Genomic DNA, 22,050 nt, shown 5'->3' with positions numbered 1-22,050 from the left:
AAATGCTCATCAACTCGGGCAAGATGAAAGTCCTGGAGGCTTTCCCTCTCTCCTCATAATTATAGTTTAACTATGAAGATACTCTCATGGAATGCAAGAGGGCTCAATAGCCAAACCAAACAACGATTATTGAAAAAGAAAGTCACTCAGGAAAATCCGGACATTGTTTTCCTGCAGGAAACCAAATGCTCTAGGCTAAAGCTGGAAGGAATAGGCAGAAGATTGGGAAAGAGAATGGAGCATTTGGATGTAGAGGGTAATGGTCTAGAAGGGGGCTTAGCCATCTTCTAGAAACCCCCACTCCCTACTCCTCCTTAACGCTGAAGCCTCCAGATCATACATTTCCATTGAAATGCAAATCCTGGGAGAAGCTGGCACCTACTTATTCACAAATGTCTACAGCCCTCAAAGGCTGGAGGATAAACTACAACTACTAGAAAACCTATCCAAGATGCAACAAAGGCACTCTCATGCTAAGGCCATCTATGGAGGAGATTTCAACATGATTACCTCTCTGGGGGAAAAGAAGGGAGGACTTCGAACCCTAAACAGAGATGCAGAGGCTTTCATATCTTTCATAAGAATGGCTAACCTAGTGGACATCCAACCAAAAAATGGCATTTTCACTTGGAATAATAAGAGAGGAGGAGACAGGCTGATCGCATCTAGGCTTGATCAGTTTCTAATCTCGGATACCATTCTCCTTGAAGGAATCACAATGGAATCTGAGATTATTCCATCTGGAGGATCGGATCATTGGCCCATCTCTTTACAGGCAACCATTTTGGGCACACCAAAAAATAGACCCTTTCGTTTTGAAAAATTCTGGCTTAGTCATCCAACTTTCACCACCAACATCCAACTTTGGTGGAACGAGCATCTGGACATTAGAGGAACCAAAATGTTTTGGCTCCAAGCTAGATTGAGGCACATTAGAGCTAAGCTGCGTATTTGGAACGAAGAGGTTTTTGGCAACATCTTTGAGGAGAAGCAAGCCCTGAAGTATCAGATGACTTTAATACACAACAACTGGATCAAGGGGGACATATCTCAAATCTCCATTAACACGGAGTGTGAACTCCTGCAAAAATGGAATGATAGATGCAATCAGGAAGAGACTTTATGGAGACAAAAATCCCGTATTCAATGGCTGAACGAAGGGGAGAAAAATACCAAATTTTTCCATCGTTCAGCCATGGATTACAGAGGCACTAATAAAATAACCAAGCTTAAGGATGAATAGGGAAGAGATTGCCTCTATCCTCAGGAACCACTTCAGTCTTATTGCCACAAAACCGGACATCAACAGACAAGAGGCAATCAATATAGTCATTACCTCTATTCCCAAGCTAATCACAGAGGAACAGAACAAATCTCTAGACCGCCCGGTCACCCTCTTGGAGGTAGAAGAGGCAGTCAAAGATATGGCCAATGGAAAAGCCTCGGGACCAGATGGATTCACCATTGATTTCTTCAAAGCTTGTTGGGACATAATGAAGCAAGACATTTGGGTGGTGGTCGAAGACTCTAGAAGATCCTCCTCCATTCTCAAATCCATAAACTCCACTTTTATTTCCCTCATCCCCAAAGAAGAGGTTGTTTGTTCACCTTCTAAATTTCAACCTATAGCCCTCTGTAATGTGTTGTACAAGATCATCTCCAAAGTCATGGACAATAGGTTAAAACCTATTCTCCCTTTGATCATCTTAGAAGAGGAGTCGGGATATGTGGAAGGGAGGCAAATCATGGACAATGTTTTATTAGCACAGGAAATGATCCACACCCTTCAGTCTCAGAAAAAGGCTGGAATGATCATTCAACTGGACCTCTCAAAAGCATATGATAAGGTTAGTTGGACTTATCTTGAGGCAATTTTGAAAGCTTTTGGGTTTGCCCAGCGTTGGATCAGTTGGATTTTAGCCATGGTAAAATCTCCCAGCTTCTCTATTTTAGTCAATGGAGCCCCTTCAGACCCTTTCTTCCCTTCCAGAGGCATTTTTCAAGGAGATCCCATCTCCCCCTTCCTTTTTTTTATCTTAATGGAAGGACTTAGTCGCATCATCAAATTGGCTAAGGACAGGAATATCATCAAAGGTCTTCAGCCCCTGATTCACGCTCCTACAACTACCCATCAGCAATTCGTGGATGATACTATGCTGCATGGCGCCCCTACAGTTAAGGAGGCCCAAGGTTTCAAAGCCATTTTGAACCTGTTCAACCAAGCTTTTGGTATGGATCTTAACTTGGATAAATATTTTGTTTTTTTCTTCCATACACACTTGGCAGTCCAAAAGCACCTCACTAATATCCTTGGTTTCAAGAGGCGCAACCTTCCTTCTAAATATCTTGGCATTCCTCTCACTGGCAAGCCTTGGCAAAAACTCCACTGGGAGCATTCACTCTCCAAGCTAGAGGATAGGGGGAATTACTGGACCAATAGAGTTTTAAATTTTACAGGAAGACTTGTAATGACTAAGGTAGTTCTGCAAGCCATTCCTCTCTACATGCTCTCTATCCTCCCAGCTCCAAAAATGGTTATACATAAAATTAGGAATATTCAAAGAGCCTTTCTTTGGTCGGGCAAAGCAGATAAGCATAAGTGGGCACTTGTAGCCTGGACTAAATTATGCAAGCCCAAAGTTCTGGGGGGCTTAGGGCTACAAGACCCGGACACTATTAACAAAGCTTATGGAGCCAAGCTTTGGTGGTGATGGCTCAAGGAACCCCATACACCTTGGGCAAAATTATGGAAAGCCAAATATGCCGAAACGTGGAGATTGGAGGACCTAATCAAAATGACAGATGCCCTTGAAGGTTCCCCTATTTGGAATCTGGCTAGAGCTAACAACCACCTCATTCAGAACCACTGCTTCTGGGAAATTCGAAATGGCAACAAGGCTTTATTCTGGGAGGATGCATGGCAACAACTACCTAAACTAGAAAACCCCAACTATCATGCCCTTCAGAGATGGTTTCAGGCAACGGGCAAGATACGAGTCCATCAATATTGGTCTGATATCAACGAGAACCAGCACTGGAGGAAATGGAACCTAGAGCCTCTCCCCCTGGAGGAAGACATGATAGTCCTCCTCAGCAACCTAAACTCTGATCTGAATAAGAGAATGATCTGGTCCACTCAGGAGGAGGACCAACTCAGGTGGGGAAAACTTGACAGAGGAACTTTCAACCTCAAGGAAGCCAGAATTTATCTTGAGCACTAGAACCTCGAAGACAAAGTAGCTTGGTACCCAAATGTCTGGAACAGTGCTCTCTGGCCAAAGATAAAATCTTTTCTTTGGCTTATCATGCATTGCAAAATCCTTACCTGGGAGAATTTAGTAAAAAGAGGTTTTATTGGGCCTTCCAGATGCCCCCTCTGTGAAAAGGATGAGGAAACGATGAACCATCTCCTTAATGACTGTAACTGGACCAATAATCTGTGGGAATGGATGAAAGGAATTTTCAAACAAACAGATAGACACAGAGACTCTATTCAAGACTCCATTGCAAATTGGCGCACAAATTACTCCAGCTGCAATACGGTTAACACCCTTTGGAGGCTCTGCCCCGATTTTATAGTCTGGAATACTTGGAAAGAGCGAAATAGAAGAATCTTACAAAAAGAATTCAAGCAGCTTGAAACCATCAAAACAATCATTATGAATAGTTTAAAAGAAATTGCCCTTACCACCTGCGAAGTGGAAGAGGACAAGACACTTACTCCCAATGACTCTCACATCCTGCTGTTGTTTGGCATGAATGGTTTGACAAGTCACAAGGCTCAAGATAACCACCTTCGACCTACTCCCGCTCCTTCGGCCTGGCTACCCCCCACCTCAGGATTCTGCAAATTAAATTTCGACGGGGCCTCCAGGGGCAACCCTGGCCCTGTAGGGCTTGGAGGCGTCCTCCGAAATGACAAAGGTGAAATCCTCCACATTTACTGCAGAACGCTTGGGGAGGCTACCAACAATGAAGCGGAATTCGCAGCCCTGGAACAGGGGCTGCAAATCCTCATCTAGTTGGGTAAAGGTTTTGTTATAGTGGAAGGTGATTCCCTCCTGGCCATCACTATGGTGAAGAGGTTGCAAAATGGAACTCGGCCGGAGAAAGTCACAAAGCACTAGAGATTGGCCATGGTAACAGCGCTCATCGCGAAACATCTATCCTCCCTCAACAACATTGTTCCACAAGTAGTCAGGTGGAAAGCAAATGGCTTAGTGGATTGCCTTGCCAACCACGCGGTCGATCATCCAATGGAGATCACTGACACCTGTTGGCAAGACGTCACTGGAAACGAGGTTCAGGATCAGTGCACTCTCATCTCAAGGAAAGATATTACCAAAACATCAAGAGTGGAAGAAGGGCTGCGGGTTACAACTCATTAGTTACTTATGAGAATTAACAACTCACTTCACACCAAACGAAGGTACAACAGGCGAGAGGCCCATGGAGTACCTGGGGAAGGGTGGGAAATCATCCACAAGGACACAGTTCATCGAACAGGGAGGACAATCAATAAAAAATATGATCGGGGCCGTCAGCAAGACGCAGGGGAGGACACATGGCTCTCAACCAATAACCTCAAGCTTGGCAGAGTTAAGGCTCTGAATCGGCATCATGAGTAGGAGATGGGAAACTGAAATGGTAGTTATTATGGTAGGAACATGTTGTGGCCAGCAACAACCCCCCCCCGATTTAGTGTCATTCGAAATACTAAATGTGTGGGGACCCTTAGTTATAAAATCCAGGAAAAACAAAGTTGTGCTTAAATTCCCTTTCTGCAAAAAAGTTACCATCATAAGCTTAGAAGGCTCCTTGGAAATTCTTAAGATCTAAGTTTATGATAAGGTAAAAATATTTAAAAATTGCATTGTAAAAAGATGGTGGGATGCCACCTTACAAGCACAACCCCAACATTTGCGAGATCGTGACAATGAACAAACATCGCATCGCATTCATCGAAACTTACATGAAATACTTCAATGACTGCTGATATGTGATGACGCTGATCGCAAGATCACATCTCACAAGAATCAGGTTAAAGAAATTTGTCATACATAAAACTACTGTGATCTGCGATATTGCGATATCGCGATTTCACGATAAAGAAATGTTGCGATGTCAGGCAAGATCAACGCTGCGATGTTATGTTTTTGCGATTCTGCGATTTTGCGATGTTACGATGTATCGATGTTGCGATGTTGCGAAGTAAATCGCAAAATCTCTCCATCGCAGATCTTTCGGGCACGTAATTCAAGAAAAGTATTTTCCATAAACTGACACATGGTTATGCGTTGTAAATGCTAATAAAGGAGTTAGTTGTCAGTTATTAATAGAATATGAGTGCGTGATTTTCGAAGAATCATTTCACGTAAGGTGGTGTATTTGGCATGTCTGCGGCATTTAAAACCTCTCCCATCACCCTTCCTTGTCATTCATTTCTACCTCACTTGTGAATTGCAGGAACGGAGAACAGAGGACCATACAAAGCAATATGTAGTTTGAAATGGGAAAGAAAAACAAAGCCCCGAGCTCCGAAGAAAAGGAAATGGCACCTTTGTATACAGACACGGCTTGTAACAGAGATGCAGGAATAGCTACGTGGGAAGGCATGTATAATCTGCTCAAAGAGGAGAATCCCAGAATAATGGAAGTTACTGCTGTTGCAGGCTCATAGAGTCCTTCTGAAGCATCCCTAACAGAGCTAGCTTGCTCATTCTTACATTGGATAGCAGCAAGGCCAAAAATCCTCCCATACACAGACATGGTCAAGTGGATACTGGATAGTGCAGAAATCAGAAATAGACAGTTCAAAGTTCATGGTCAAGGACTTATCGGTTCATTCGCTGCACAGGATTTAAAGCTCATGTATCATCTGCCCGAGCCACAGGCAACTTATAACAAGCAATTCATGGAGAAATTCGTAAAGGAAAATCAGGACCTGGCAGAAACCACCAAAGACTGGTCCAGGAGAGACGAACTGCTGAAGAAAGATAAACACGGTATGTACAGTACTGGTTCCCTTACCTCCCCATATTGCTTTGCTGCTGCCATGCTCTGTAGAATATTTGGAATGCCAGATATCAACAAATTTTCATCCGAATGGCTACCATTATTGGATGCTGCCACAAATGCCACTATTGTAGATTGGGCCAAAATTTTATCTGATAACCTAGTCACGGCCATTGTCAGTTATCGGTCCAAAAGAGCTGCGGCTCAAAGAATTTATCCTCCTTTTTACCTATCTGCATATATTATGGATTCAGTATGTTATGTTTCTAAATTTCCTGTTATGGGTTGGAAGTGGACCACTCAAGACCCCTTACCCATCCATGTCTATCATAAAGAATTGTGGGACTCTCAGTTCACTCCATACTTCTATCAAATTTGTCATGGAATTATGTTGCCCTTGTACAGAATGTTGTATGATAAAGAACCCCCGAGGTGCTCGCCTGAAGCAGAGGTATACATCCTCCCCGTCGCAAGATGGTTTGGGGAGGAATTGCTTACTTATTTCAGGGTAATTGGAAGTACTGCACCCCCTCATGTCCTACCTTTGTATATCCCTGATAAACTCTTAGCTCGAGAGATTGCATATCAAACTTGTGGGGAAGGTGGTCTAACTAAAGACTTAAAGGACAAAAAGAAGGCTATATGGCCATAGTTTCCTGTAGCCTGTGGGGCCTTTTCGCTATTTGATGTGGGCCACGCATTCACGGAAGTACAGAATATGACATGTTTACAACTATTCAAATTTCCGCGAAGACCATTTGACCCTAATGGGGTTGCCCAGAATTTTACAACTACAGTCAAGATAAAGGTGTTCTCTGGAGAAAAATATTTATTTGATGATATATTCCAATAGAAAAGCACACTTGAAGAAATTTTGCACGAAGCCCAATTGCAATTATCTCCAGAAGATTTCCAAAAGTTCACAACATACAGAGAAAGAAGGTTAGCCAGTATTCCTCTAGAGAAACTACGCCTACCCTCAACAGAACCAACTCCAAGTGTTAGTCTTAGTGGGAGTTCAAGCACTAACGGATCTAAATCCAAGCCTGAACAAGAAATGTCCGAACAATCTAAAAGATCCGGAAATGAACAATATAAGAGCGAAGGGTCAATAAAGGATACTGCCCAGTCAATGGAACTTCTACATCAGCAGGTCATTGCCTCCCCGCAAAGAGATCCTCCTCCTCTCATCATTCAAGAACCGCCAGTGACAACCGAATTAGATAAAGAATGGGAAACCTTCAACGAACTGATCAATCTCGAAGGACCAGCCATAAAACACCTGTGAGCAATGCACAGGTAGCAAAAGAAGTAGTCACAACAATAGTCAACGACGTCTCAGATATGGAGCATATTCCTGTTGCCCCATCTTCTGAGCTTATACTCAACATAGAAGAAATTCCCCCTCTGGATATATCTTATAGCCCACAGCATAAAGTAGTGGTAAGAAGACAGAGAAAGAAAAGGAAATTGGAAAATACACTCTCTCAAGAAGCAAAAGAATTAGACGTCTTGTGGAAAGATCCCACTAGCAATCCTACTGAAAATCTCACCAAACTATCTCAGATCGCAGGAGCATATGCCTCTGCGACTATTGATAAAGCATATGAGGTACAAAATTTGTTAAAAGAAAGGGAAGACCATATACAAGTACTACAACAAGCTAACATCAATAATGATGCACAGAAACAACTTGAAAGGTTGCAGCAGGACTTCCAGCAAATGCAGATAGGATATCAGAAAAGTTTGGATGAGAAAGGAAAGCAGTTATAGGATTTACAAGAGATGCACAAAGATGACCCTAAGCTTACAGAATTTATTATGGAGTCCATTTCCTTGAATGAACAATTACTACAGCAGCAAGAAGTGTTAGGCCAAAAGATATCACAGTGGAGTTATTATTGTGAAATTAGTGATAAGACCACTAATCAAGTGGTAGATTTATGAAGTGACTATGATCTGATTGATAAACGGGTGACTGAGTATTTGGCTTGGCAAGATAAAGACGAGGGAAGAAGAGCAGGTGCACCAAGGATAAATGAAAACCATAAAGAAATGCTCTTTAACAAATGGGACGAGAAAATCAGGGAGGCAGAACAAGCGACAGAAGGAGCAGCCATGGCAGCAAGCAGTCTTATTGATTGTGTAAATGAAAATTTGCACAAGGTAAATTTGATCGCAGAGACCACTCCAGGATATTTACCGAATGCACAACAACTAGAGGCAGAATGGAAACAGAGAGCGCAAGAAAAGGCAAAAGCAATTCAAGGGTTGAGCAAGTTAAACTGGGAATATTACTGGGCATACTTGGTAAAGCTGCATAGCCAGTCGATGACTGTGAAGTGTATCATAAATGCGGCCGAAACAATGGCACCAGCTCTTGTCGATTCTGTTTTCTCAACTCAGCTAAAAGCAGAAGTCAGCCAACCGACCCTCCTTAAACAGATGCTGCATACATGCAATTTCAACGACCAAATACAGAAGTAGTTTAATTCCGGATTCAATTTTCACTTTAATTTTGCTTAGAAAATGAGCGGTCATTTAAATCACATCCTGGATTTTTGTAAATAAGTTATTTAGTTAGTAGTATTTAAACCCTTCTCATGCATTTAGAGAGGGGTCCAGAAATATATCAAAAACTTGTCCTCAGAACATGCACTTTTGCACCCTCCGAGGAGGTTTTGATGAATGAATGGAACAGGATTTGTTGATGTTTGCATTTGATATCTGCTACTGATGTTGCATTTCTGTACTCTTAGTGGATGTTAGAGCAAAGAGAGATAAATCATTGTCGCTTGAAGCTCATGAGTAGGACTAGTCATAAATGGTACTTTTATCTCTTAACCATTTTTCTTGTGTTAAAGTGATATACAGTTTTTAGTTGTTTATGTATGATTGCATGAATGCCCATGAATGCCTAAGTTATCATTTGGCACTTTTGTACGGTGATAGCTATTTATTTATGCTTAATGTATGAATAGCTCATTATGCGATATGTTTTTCACAACTGTTTCGTCTAACTTTTTATGTGAAGTGGTTCATCCTTATTGATTTCTTTTCTCATAATAGCTGAATGATCTTTATTACCAGTTGTTATTTGAAATCTTTTTAGATCGCATAATAGAAGAATTACATCCCGGGTTAGTATAGACTTAGATGTTGCTGCTTATTAGATTACAATGGCATAACATTAGATTAAAGTTAGAATTAGAATATTTTAATTAGGAACTGTTAGATCAGGAACATCAAATTCTACACACACACACTCATAGATTGGAAAACTAGTCCCATATCCCCAGTCGGACCCGCTATACCAAACGGATAAGGAGATGCCAACCAAGGTCCAGACCGGGTGGGTATCCCCCTTGTTGTAGACCCGATTTTCGGGGCTTCAACATATTTGGCGCTAGAAGGAGGGCCTGAAACATGTTGTCTGTTGGGGTTTGTTTTCAATTTTAACATTTGAATTACGATGGCCTCTCTTAAACTTCCAATTTGGAGTTGCATCCATGTACGTGCATCTTCCAACACTCCACCCGAAGTGGTAAGACTTTTGTCTCAGGTAAAATTCAATGGTAAGAGAAATTCTTCTACTTTTAATCATGCCCTTCAATTTGTTCAAAATGTTTCGAATTCTAATTTTCAAGGAATTGATGAAGGCATTTTATGCAGAAATTTTACTCTCACATTTGTAGAAGAAGCTAGAGACTGGTGTAGAACCCTTCCGGTTGCCTCAATTCACAGCTGGGATCAATTTGTCACGGTTTTCGTTTGTAAATTTGACTGCTATGATTATGATCAGGTATATGATGAAATTGAGTATCTACGAAAAGAAGATGAGTTTGTTAGAGATTTTAATATTCGATTTCACCTCAATTGTTTGAAATTTGATGTCGAAAGTGAACCCATAAGTGAAGAATCACTAGATTGTGTTGATCATAATTATTCTCTGCCTCCTATTCCCGATCCATTGGAAATTAGTCCAAGCTTTGTTCAATTTCATTCTAACATAAATGAGAAATTCAATTTGGATGTGCAAATAAATTGTAATGAAGAAGTTTCTCAAAGCTTAGAGGATATTTCTGATCCAATATAAGAAGACAAAAGTGGCAATTTTGGAACAAAGGTCGTCTTGGGTTCGGGAAGCAACTTTGAGGCAAATTCAGAAAATATGATCGCAACCCAACAAATGCAAATGCCAAGGTTAGAACAGCAAAGTAATTTTCTTCCAAAAAACATGAGCACACAGAGGTATGATCTTAAACCTGAAATCTAAGATGAACATAATGCGCAAGAATTCTCAAAAAGAGATATTTTTAAATGCATTATTTCAGAGTCACATTTTTCTCTTTATCCTGATATTTTTAATGATGGTAATTTTTCCCCTAACACTATCAATGACATTTCAGAAGATACAGAGGCTGATCTAAATGAATCACCATTAAGTTTTCAAGATAGGGAAGCAGTTATAGAACATTCTTTTGCCATTAACGAACATGAAAGGCTTGTCCCTCCTTGTTTGAATATACTGAATGAAACTGAAGGGAAATCTAGAGAATCTTGTGAAGTCATTTACGATAATTACTTTGATATTGAAGATGTTGATTTATCTCGAGAGAATCATCAGAAACTTCAAAAGACAAATGAGAATGAGAGGCATTTTAATTCAGAAATCATTTCAACCCATCCTCATTCTAAAGCAGCAAATCATCTGCATGACTTCACTATCCAAGAAAGTATTCCAGTCTATGATTCATATCATGATCAAGCTTTTACGCCTATTCATAATCATAATTCGCTTTCTAATTCACAAGATGGAGTTCGAAATTATTCGAATTTCATAATTCTGGCCAATCCTTGTGAAAGAGAGAATATTTCAAAACGATCCCAATTGTGCTATAACACTAGTTGTACAGATAGTCATTGCATTCTATTCCATTTGCACCCATTTTGTATAAAATCAGATTTAGCTTTAGATTTTAATTTTCAGACTTTTGATATATTACGCTGGCATACTGAGCACCTTACTATCAGACATTCGAGTGATGTGTTGCCCTGTTGGAAAGTTGAAGTTTTTCGAAAGAATGTAGAGCTGTTTCAATTCCAATTTCAATCAATGTCAATGTTTTATCAAAAGCTTCTATCTTATCCAAGACAATATCAACAAAAGGATGTATTTTTAGAAACTTGCCAGCAATCCAATTTAATTGATAATTTTCCTTTGAAAGATTTCCATCCATTCTTCATTGATCCATTCAAAGAAATATATGTGGAAACTTTTCTTTCACCGGAAATTGTCAAAAGCTTAACTTTCACACATAACATTAATAATATGATACAGGCTGTTAAATCCAAAAATCCATATCTTCAATCTAGCCTGTCATCTCTTTCCTTGAACGTTTATCAATCCGTAATAGAATTCCATCCAGATTTCTATGATCCAATAGGTATTCAATTGGAGAGAAAATTTCATAAGAAGGAGATTTCAAGTAAAATTCTAACAATAGTTGTGCATTCTAATTCCATATTTAATGTTCTTAGTTCAGCAAAAACTTTATTTCTAGTACTAATATTTGAAATGTATATATGTGTAGGAATAAAAATGAGAGAATGGTTACACTGGAAATATGACTATACCTAGTCAATTTCATGTATATAGTTAAAATAGGAGTAGAATTAATTTAGTTAGTTTGTTATGTTGATAGTTTATTTTTAACAGTCTGCAGGTAAAAATAAAGGAAGTAATTAGCCCTCTTCATTTCATATAAATATCCAAGGGAATAGTTACCTCTCATCTTCTTTAAATATATCTTTCATAATAAAAACCAGTTGTGAGTGGTTACATTAGGCATTTACGAACAAGACACCAATTCTCTTTCAGATTTTGATTTTTCACTTGTATAAATAGAAAATCTTTTGGAAAATTGATTTTTATTATTGATAGATACAGTTAAAGACTCTAGCCTAGATATGATACTAGTTTCAACTTCATAAAGTTTGATGAAAATAACCTTTTGTAAAGAAATTGTCTTATGTCAGTACAATGAAAGGTATCAATTACAAAATAAAGATTCTCTGTAGAACAGTTGTTTCCAAAAAATCTACTATTGTCATCCAGAGCTATCTTAAGGAAACAATGACTTCCTCCCTGCTAAGGAGATCACAACTTTCAAAGGAACAACCCAAGGATACACTTCATCTTGAAGAATAAGAGGTCTCATCACGAGCCGGCTTATCATAATCACAGATATTATAACTTACTGACTTTGCCAAATACTGTACACCATAACAGGGCAATGACTCAAGATTGTTGCAATCAAAAGACAAGGGGTCTCATCACGAGCCAGCTTGTTCAAAAAAGTTATAAATCAAGTGAATGACTGTGTCATAAATTGGCCACCAAACCAAGACATTGTTCTTTAAGAATAAAAAGAAAATCAAAGCAATAAGTGTGGATGTGGATTCTTCTTTGAGAGTTGTAGGTTGCTTTAAGTAGGATATAGGATCATTGCTGGGTAATAGGTAACCCTGTCGAGGCTATAAACGCCTACTGGCAACAGAGGCTCTACCTACGACAAATGAGCATATTTAAAACTGGTTTACAGAGAAGACTTTGTTTTATCTTTACAAGACCAAGTAATGACTGATGTAAATACAAGGACTAGCCTGAGGAAGCAAATAATCAAAGTTGAAAATAGTTGAAACAAAGTGTCATTGACAGGTTAGAACATAATGTACTTTATCTTTTCATAATGAAGTTTAACTTTCTGAAAATTTTTCTATTTTGGAAGTTTAGAAAATTCAATAGAAAAACAGAGATAACTGGTTCTTCCAAGTGAATCGCCAATTGTTGTGGCCAGCAACAACCCCCCTCTCATTTAGTGTCATTCGAAATACTAAATGTGTGGGGACCCTTAGTTATAAAATCCAGGAAAAACAAAGTAGTGCTTAAATTCCCTTTCCGCAAATAAAGTTACCATCATAAGCTTAGGAGGCTCCTTGGAAATTCTTAAGATCTAAGTTTATGATAAGGTAAAAATCTTTAAAATTGCATTGTAAAAAGATAGTGGGATGCCACCTTACAAGCACAACCCCAACATTTGTGAGATCGCGACAATGAACAAACATCACGTCGCATTCAGCGAAACTTACATGAAACACTTCAAAGACTGCCGATATGCGATGACGTCAATCGCAAGATCGCATCTCGCAAGAAACAGGTTAAAGAAATTTGTCATACATAAAACTCCTGCGATCTGCGATATTGCGATATCGCGATTTCACGATAAAGCAATGTTGCGACGTCAGGCCAGATCAACGCTGCGATGTTGTGTTTTTGCGATTCTGCGATTTTGCGATGTATCGATGTTGCGATGTTGCGATCTGCGATGTTGCGAAGCAAATCGCAAAATCGCTCCATCGCAGATCTTTCGGGCACGTAATTCAAGAAAAGTATTTTCCATAAACTGACACATGGTTATGCGCTGTAAATGCTAATAAAGGAGTTAGTTGTCAATTATTAATAGAATATGAGTGCGTGCTTTTCGAAGAATCATTTCACGTAAGGTGGTGTATTTGGTATGTCTGCGGCATTTAAAACCTCTCCCATCACCCTTCCTTGTCATTCATTTCTACCTCACTTGTGAATTGCAGGAACGAAGAACAGAGGACCATACAAAGCAATACGCAGGTTGAAATGGGAAAGAAAAACAAAGCCTCGAGCTCTGAAGAAAAGGAAATGGCACCTTTGTATACAGACATGGCTTGTAACAGAGACGCGGGAATAGCTACGTGGGAAGGCATGTATAATCTGCTCGAAGAGGAGAATCCCAGAATAATGGAAGTTACTGCTGTTGCAGGCTCACAGAGTCCTTCTGAAGCATCCCTAACAGAGCTAGCTTGCTCATTCTTACATCGGATAGCAGCAAGGCCAAAAATCCTCCCATACACAGACATGGTCAAGTGGATACTGGATAGTGCAGAAATCAGAAATAGACAATTCAAAGTTCATGGTCAAGGACTTATCGGTTCATTCGCTGTGCAGGATTTAAAGCTCATGTATCATCTACCCGAGCCACAGGCAACTTATAACAAGCAATTCATGGAGAAATTCATAAAGGAAAATCAGGACCTGGCAGAAACCACTAAAGACTGGTCCAGGAGAGACGAACCGCTAAAGAAAGATAAACACGGTATGTACAGTACTGGTTCCCTTACCTCCCCATATTGCTTTGCTGCTGCCATGCTCTGTAGAATATTTGGAATGCCAGATATCAACAAATTTTCATCCGAATGGCTACCATTATTGGATGCTGCCACAAATGCCACTATTGTAGATTGGGCCAAAATTTTATCTGATAACCTAGTCACGGCCATTGTCAGTTACCGGTCCAAAAGAGCCGCAACTCAGAGAATTTATCCTCCTTTTTACCTATCTGCATATATTATGGATTCAGTATGTTATGTTTCTAAATTTCCTGTTATGGGTTGGAAGTGGACCACTCAAGACCCCTTACCCATCCATGTCAATCATAAAGAATTGTGGGACTCTTAGTTCACTCCATACTTCTATCAAATTTGTCATGGAATTATGCTGCCCTTGTACAGAATGTTGTATGATAAATACCCCCCGAGGTGCTCGCCTGAAGCAGAGGTAGACATCCTCCCCGTCGCAAGATGGTTCGGGGAGGAATTGTTTACTTATGTCAGGGCATTTGGAAGTACTGCACCCCCTCATGTCCTACCTTTGTATATCCCTGATAAACTCTTATCTCGAGAGATTACATATCAAACTTGTGGGGAAGGTGGTCTAACTAAAGACTTAAAGGACAAAAAGAAGGCTATATGGCCATAGTTTCTTGTAGCCTGTGGGGCCTTTTCGCTATTTGATGTGGGCCACGCATTCACGGAAGTACAGAATATGACATGTTTACAACTATTCAAATTTCCGCGAAGACCATTTGACCCTAATGGGGTTGCCCAAAATTTTACAACTATAGTCAAGATAAAGGTGTTCTCTGGACACAAATATTTATTTGATGATATATTCCAATAGAAAAGCACACTTGAAGAAATTTTGCATGAAGCCCAATTGCAATTATCTCCAGAAGATTTCCAAAAGTTCACAACATACAGAGAAAGAAGGTTAGCCAGTATTCCTCTAGAGAAACTACACCTACCCTCAACAGAACCAACTCCAAGTGTTAGTCTTAGTGGGAGTTCAAGCACTAACGGATCTAAATCCAAGCCTGAACAAGAAATGTCCGAACACTCTAAAAGATCCGGAAATGAACAAGATAAGAGTGAAGGGTCAGTAAAGGATACTACCCAGTCAATTGAACTTCTACATCAGCAGGTCATTGCCTCCCCGCAAAGAGATCTTCCTCCTCTCATCATTCAAGCACTGCCAGTCACAACCGAATTATATAAAGAATGGGAAACCTTCAACGAATTGATCAATCTTGAAGGACCAACCATAAAAACACCTGTGAGTAATGCACAGGTAGCAAAAGAAGTAGTCACAACAACAATCAGCGACGTCTAAGATATGGAGCATATTCATGTTGCCCCATCTTCTGAGCTTATACTCAACATAGAAGAAATTCCCACTCTGGATATATTTTATAGCCCACAGCATAAAGCAGTGGTAAGAAGACAGAGAAAGAAAAGGAAATTGGAAAATACACTCTCTCAAGACGTAGAACAATTAGACGTCTTGTGGAAAGATCCCACTAGCAATCCTACTGAAAATCTCACCAAACTATCTCAGATCGCAGGAGCATACGCCTCTGCGACTATTGATAAAGCATCTGAGGTACAACAGTTGTTAAAAGAAATGGAAGACTAGATACAAGTAATGCAACAACAATTGCAACAAGCTAACACCAATAATGAAGCACATAAACAACTTGAAAGGTTGCAGCAGGACTTCCAGCAAATGCAGATAGGATATTAGAAAAGTTTGGATGAGAAAGGAAAGCAGTTATAGGATTTACAAGAGATGCACAAAGATGACCCTAAGCTTACAAAATTTATTACGGAGTCCATTTCCTTGAATGAACAATTACTACAGTAGCAAGAAGTGTTAGGCCAAAAGATATCACAGTGGAGTTATTATTGTGAAATTAGTGATAAGACCACTAATCAAGTGGTAGATTTACGAAGTGACTATGATCTGATTGATAAATGGGTGACTGAGTATTTGGCTTGGCAAGATAAAGATGAGGGACGAAGAGATATTACTGGGCATACTTGGTAAAGCCGCATAGCTAGTGGATGACTGTTAAGTGTATCATAAATGCAGTCGAAAAAATGGCACCAGCTCTCGTCGATTCTGTTTTCTCAGCTTAGCTAAAAGCAGAAGTCAGCCAGCCGACCCTCCTTAAACAGATGCTGCATACATGCAATTTCAAAGACCAAATATAGAAGTAGTTTAGTTCCAGAATCAATTTTCGCTTTAATTTTGCTTTATTTTTGCTTAGAAAAGGGGCGGTCATTTAAACCACATCCTGAATTTTTGTAAATAAGTTATTTAGTTAGTAGTATTTAAACCCTTCTCATGCATTTAAAGAGGGGTCCAGAAATTTATCAAAAACTTGTCCTCAGAACATGCACTTTTGCACCCTCCGAGGAGGTTTTGATGAATGAATGGAACATGATTTGTTGATGTTTGCATTTGATATCTGCTACTGATGTTGCACTTCTGTACTCTTAGTGGATGTTAGAGCAAAGAGAGATAAATCATTGTCGCTTGAAGCTCATGAGTAGGACTAGTCATAAATGGTACTTTTATCTCTTAAATTTATGCTTATGTGTTAAAGTGATATATAGTTTTTAGTTGTTTATGTATTATTGTATGAATGCCTGAGTTATCATTTGGCACTTTTGTACGGTGATAGCTATTTATTTATGCTTAATGTATGAATAGCTCATTATGCGATATGTTTTTCACAACTGTTTCGTCTAACTTTTTATGCGAAGTGGTTCATCCTTATTGATTTCTTTTCTCATAATAGCTGAATGATCTTTATTACCAGTTGTTATTTGAAATCTTTTTAGATCGCATAATAGAAGAATTACATCCCGGGTTAGTATAGACTTAGATGTTGCTGCTTATTAGATTACAATAGCATAGCATTAGATTAAAGTTAGAATTAAAATATTTCAATTAGGAACTGTTAGATCAGGAACATCAAATTCTACACACACACACTCATAGATTGGGAAACTGGTCCCATATCCCCAGTCGGACCCGCTATACCAAACGGATAAGGAGCTGCCAACCAAGGTCCGGACCGGGCGGGTATCCCCCTTGTTGTAGACCCGATTTTCGGGGCTTCAACAGAACAACATATCTCCGATGGCGAAGTGGGAGATCTCAAGCCAAACCTTACCACCCTCAGCTATATCTAAGGCGTCAAACCAGGTGATCAGAACACTGCTTTCTCCTGGCTCTTTTCTTAACAATCGCAGTGCTGCTAGGATTTTCATTGTATCCTCGACCTGCAATTACATTATGGCACGTGAGGGTAGTCGGAATGTCTCCGCTAACCGGGACCTGCAGAAAGCCCGGGAGGCTTATGAAACCCGGACCACTCAGAAAGAAAAATGCAAAATCGAAGAGCTCGAAGCTGCGGTTACAGAGGAGGAAGAACGTTTGGATGCTCAGGCTCTGGAGAAGGAAATGGACTGGCTTTCTGATCCAGGTACAGCGACTACAAGAGCAACACAGTTCGTTCGAACACAAGGAGAAATGTGGAGAATGAAGACCATGTTGGCCAAGGTGCTCAGCATGCAGGCTGAAGATATCAAGAGAGCTCACCAAGCCATCTCCCTCATTTCTACAGAGAATTTGGCTAAGCTAGATGCCATGGAGTTCAATTTCAGTGCCCTGACTGAGGAAGTCAGAATCCTTTCGCAAAAGCTAAGTGTCCTTATCAATCTCCTCAGGCACTCCATCCATCAGGGATCTTATGTTGCGGTGGAAGTCTCAGCGAAGGTAATGGACACCAGCCAGGTGAACCACCCCACTCCGCAAAGGATTCAGCAGCCCGAGTTCGTGACTGCAACAGCCGGCCTAAGTGCACCGAGTAAAGACTATGTGATTTTGAAGCTGTAATGGCTTCTCAGTTTCCTGTTTCTCTCTCATTTTTGTATCTCTTTGTTGAAGTTGTGGAGGTCCTCTAGGCCCTCTTTCTTTTTGGAATTACTGACAAGCAGCCCAGGGCGGTGGTTTTTTCTTGTTTAGACCCCTCGTTAGGCAGCCCTGCGTGGTTAGCCTCGGTTTCAGTAGATGTAGGTTCAGTTGCTTATAATCATTTTGAGCATGCGTTGATGATTTTGCTTTGTCTGTGCGTAAAAACCTTTTGTATCCTATGTATTTTTATGAATTAATATAAAACTGTTGATTTATACAAAAAAAACGTTGATATATATATAATTTATTTTTTTATCTTTTTAGATTTTTAAACATATAAAGAAACAACAACATGAAATAAACATTTTGGCACATAAATATAAAGAAAGCATTGATATATATATATATATATATATATATATTATTTTTTATTTTTATTTTCCCAGGAAAAAATTGTAATTTTATTAATGAAAACAAAATTACATGTTGCATATGCTATGACGCATTCATCATCAAGTCCAAGACTGTTGATCATAAGATCAAACAAAAAAACAACTAATATACAAATGAGGAGAAAAGTTGGGATTTTCTCCCTTTCTTTTTATCTACCTTATGTCATTCCCCTTGTGACGACGGCGCAGAGACAAGAGCAAGCTGATTTCCAACATCAGGTCTTGCATTATCCATGTCAAAATATTATGAGTCTGATGTATGTAGACATTTGATTCCACCAGTATCCAATGGTTATGGTATCTTTGTTGTTTGTATCGGGTTGCTTTGTGTTTCAATTGGATCTTATGTGATTTCCCCCTGTATTTATGGTTCATTTGTTGTCTGATTGTTCTCATTGGGTGTGGGTTCTACCTCTACTTCGTCCTCCTCCTCATCAGACTCCGGTGGGGGGAATTTCCATCCTTTGGGCTCTTTCCCAATCTTCTTCTTCCTTCGGGTGTCTTTCTTGGCTTCAGGGCATGTATTTTGTAGGTGTCCTATTTGCTGGCATATTTTGCACCTGAAGGTTGTGTTCTCATAATATAAACTCTGTGTACAAATCCACTGGTTGTGAATCATTTGTATGTGATCTGGTAAACCTTTACTTAGATCTACTTCCACACATATTCGTGCGAAGGTGAAGACTCTTTCCTCTAGTCTTTGGGTATCTGTTTTGATGTATCTCCCAATGATGTTCCCAATACCAGTAAGAACACGATTGTACCAAAAATGTAGAGGGAGATTGTGCAATCGAACCCATACCGATATTCTGGATATGACCATGCTGTTTGCATCAAATTCTGGAAACCAAGGTATGATGAAGAGGCTCGTCAATCCCCATAACCATGGTCCTTACTGAAGGATAATGTCTCTTGCATCTGATGATGGGAAATTTACAATGAAGAACCCTTTGGAACAGAGGTGAATTTCACAATGTACTATCGAGTTAGTGAAGATCCAATGAAAAAACTCTGTTGGTTTTGGCCAGAAACAGTTGAATTGGCATATAATGGCTTATGATTCAAATGTAGCACAATGCTCATCTATTTCTGAAGTGTCTATTTTTAGTTCTGGATTGTAGTTCAATTGCTCAACTATGTATGGGCTGGGAGAAGTACCTTGTTGAATTGATGGTGTTGTAGCTGTGTTTTTTCCTTGTAGGATGTTCTTGAAGGAGAGACCTCCATTTATTTGCTTTTGTTTTGATTCTGTGCTTTTTGATGTACTGCTCCCATTCCCTCCTCCTGCACTTTTAATTTTATTGGAAGCCGCAACACCACCTGGCAGTCAAAAATTGAGGGTTATGGAGGTTGTTGATAGGATACTGTAATCCCTCAGGAGCCGGTTATCCTGCAATGATCTGCCCCCATAGATCAAATGTTGCAATTGCATAGGGTATCCAGTATTTTGGAGATGTTTTGCTTCAAATGCATCACGCTGTCTATTGCATACACCCAAACTAATAAAGACATCCCGACAGGGGTTTTTAGAAATATTTGAAAGCGAAATGATTTTACTAGATGCAGGGAGGCTATGTCCATCTTGTTGATGAAAGTTTGATCTGCTTCAGATATCCCATTTTGCAAAGAGGTCTGTTTTAAGTGATTGATGGAGAGGTTCATATCAGGAGCCACCCCATCCATGCCCAATCTCTGCGCTTGCTCTGTATCTGTCTTTAGAGAGCAAATGTTGGTGTGGAACTCCTTGAACATAGGGCTTTTGTCCCTATTGACTTTTGAGTCTATTGTATATGTGCTCGGTGGACCCTGTTCAGGTATTTGATCATCCAGATCTGAGACGACGTGTGGGTGTGTTAGTGGTGTATACCCAACCTCCACAACAGAGTTGATATGCATGTAGACCTGCAAAAATGGGTGTATTAGAGCTTCTCCGTTCAAGTTCTTGTCCGCGGTTGCGAAAAAAATTATATTGTCACAACATAGGGATCCTGAGGTGTTGTACCAGCATGTCATAGAGACAATGTCTGCATATCACCATGTTGCCATCACCTTCCTCAAAGTATCCCATCTCATCTGCACAGGTTTTGTCAAACAAGCCCTATGCAGCCAATCCGTAAGGGTTGGTATGCCATCTTCAACAGTCTCATGAAGGATGACGAGTCGTTTGTGACAGAGTGCATTTGCTTTGGTTTCCCCGAGGGAGGAAGCCATTGCAGGGTCATGATTTCCTTCATCTAAATGTTCCAGGTGCCCTTCGTTCCAGAAACTAGGTTACCCTCGCAAAATAGATGGCACAATATAAGCCCACCCAGAAATGTGAACCCACCAGAGGCCAGGTGCCTCATCTCCATAGTCACTATGCGAGCCCGCCAAGAGACTGTTCTTGGCCTCTAATCCTATTCTGACATACCCAAACTATGAAACTCTATCATCAACTAACTCCATATTTTATATATATATATATATATATATATATATATATATATATAATATTACAGTAGTATATGACTTAAAAGTGTTATTCTCAATATAAAATTCACATAATATATAAAAACTTAAAATTTTTATTTCAAGAAATATAATTTAATTTTAAATATCATTATCACATACATATACTTACTTCAACTTTACATTTATAAAATTTTTATTTCAAGAAATTTAATTTAATTTTAAATATCATTATCACATACATATACTTCAACTTTACATTTATCGTGGGCTAAAAGGAATCAAATTCTTTCACCATACGAGAAAAATACTTGGAATTTATTTTAATTTTTGAATAATTTAATTAAATATAAGGCAAGTATAAAAATTAAAATATTTTATTTTCTCTCATAATAATGCAACTAATTCACCTAATAAAATCTTTAAACACCTTTAGATTTTGTTGTCTCGACTTCACTCTTTGAGGGGGTTTTGTAAGGCCTTCGTTTATGCCGAGCGCGGTTGGGCGAGCGGGCGCGGTTGGGCGAAGGTGAGCCGGGCCGCACGACGGTCGAACGAGCGCGGGCACGGGCGCACGAGTTGAGCTGCATGCGAGTAAGCGCGCGGGCGCGTGCGCGAGCTGGGCTGCACGCGGGCAGGGCGCGGGCGTGGACGAGCTGGCCTACACGACAATGCGACGTTCGGGCAAACTTTATGCGACGAAAGTTCAGCGATATTACGACACTTGGAAAAATGCGATGGCACGTTGGGGAGTTTATAACCTATGTAGCGTGGGGATGTTGGGGGCTGGCCGACATACTCCAAAGCGCTATGGAAGGGGTGTTTAAACGTGGTTATGTGGTCGGCCCAAGAGCCACCACACCCCACTACCATGCATATATATGTTAAAGTGTTGAGAGCTCATTTGGCATAAGGCATTCGATCAAGTCTCTTCACTCAAGGGTGCAGGAAAAAGTGCGCACTAAGGACAAGAGGAAAAGCGCATTCCTCATGCACTTA

General features: G+C 39.9%; 1 pseudogene; it reads right to left on the bottom strand.

Annotated features, from left to right (window-relative positions):
- LOC149201886 (mitogen-activated protein kinase kinase 9 pseudogene) overlaps positions 1 to 17,505 on the bottom strand; it is a 38,842-nt pseudogene extending 21,337 nt beyond the window's left edge.
- Positions 17,506 to 22,050: the final 4,545 nt, after the last annotated feature.

This window comes from Pinus tabuliformis, chromosome 2_1 (assembly GCF_031772625.1).
Source record: "Pinus tabuliformis cultivar Carrire ecotype Pingquan chromosome 2_1, CPIR1, whole genome shotgun sequence".
NCBI lineage: Eukaryota > Viridiplantae > Streptophyta > Pinopsida > Pinales > Pinaceae > Pinus > Pinus tabuliformis.
This window is presented reverse-complemented; position numbering and strand designations above follow the sequence as displayed.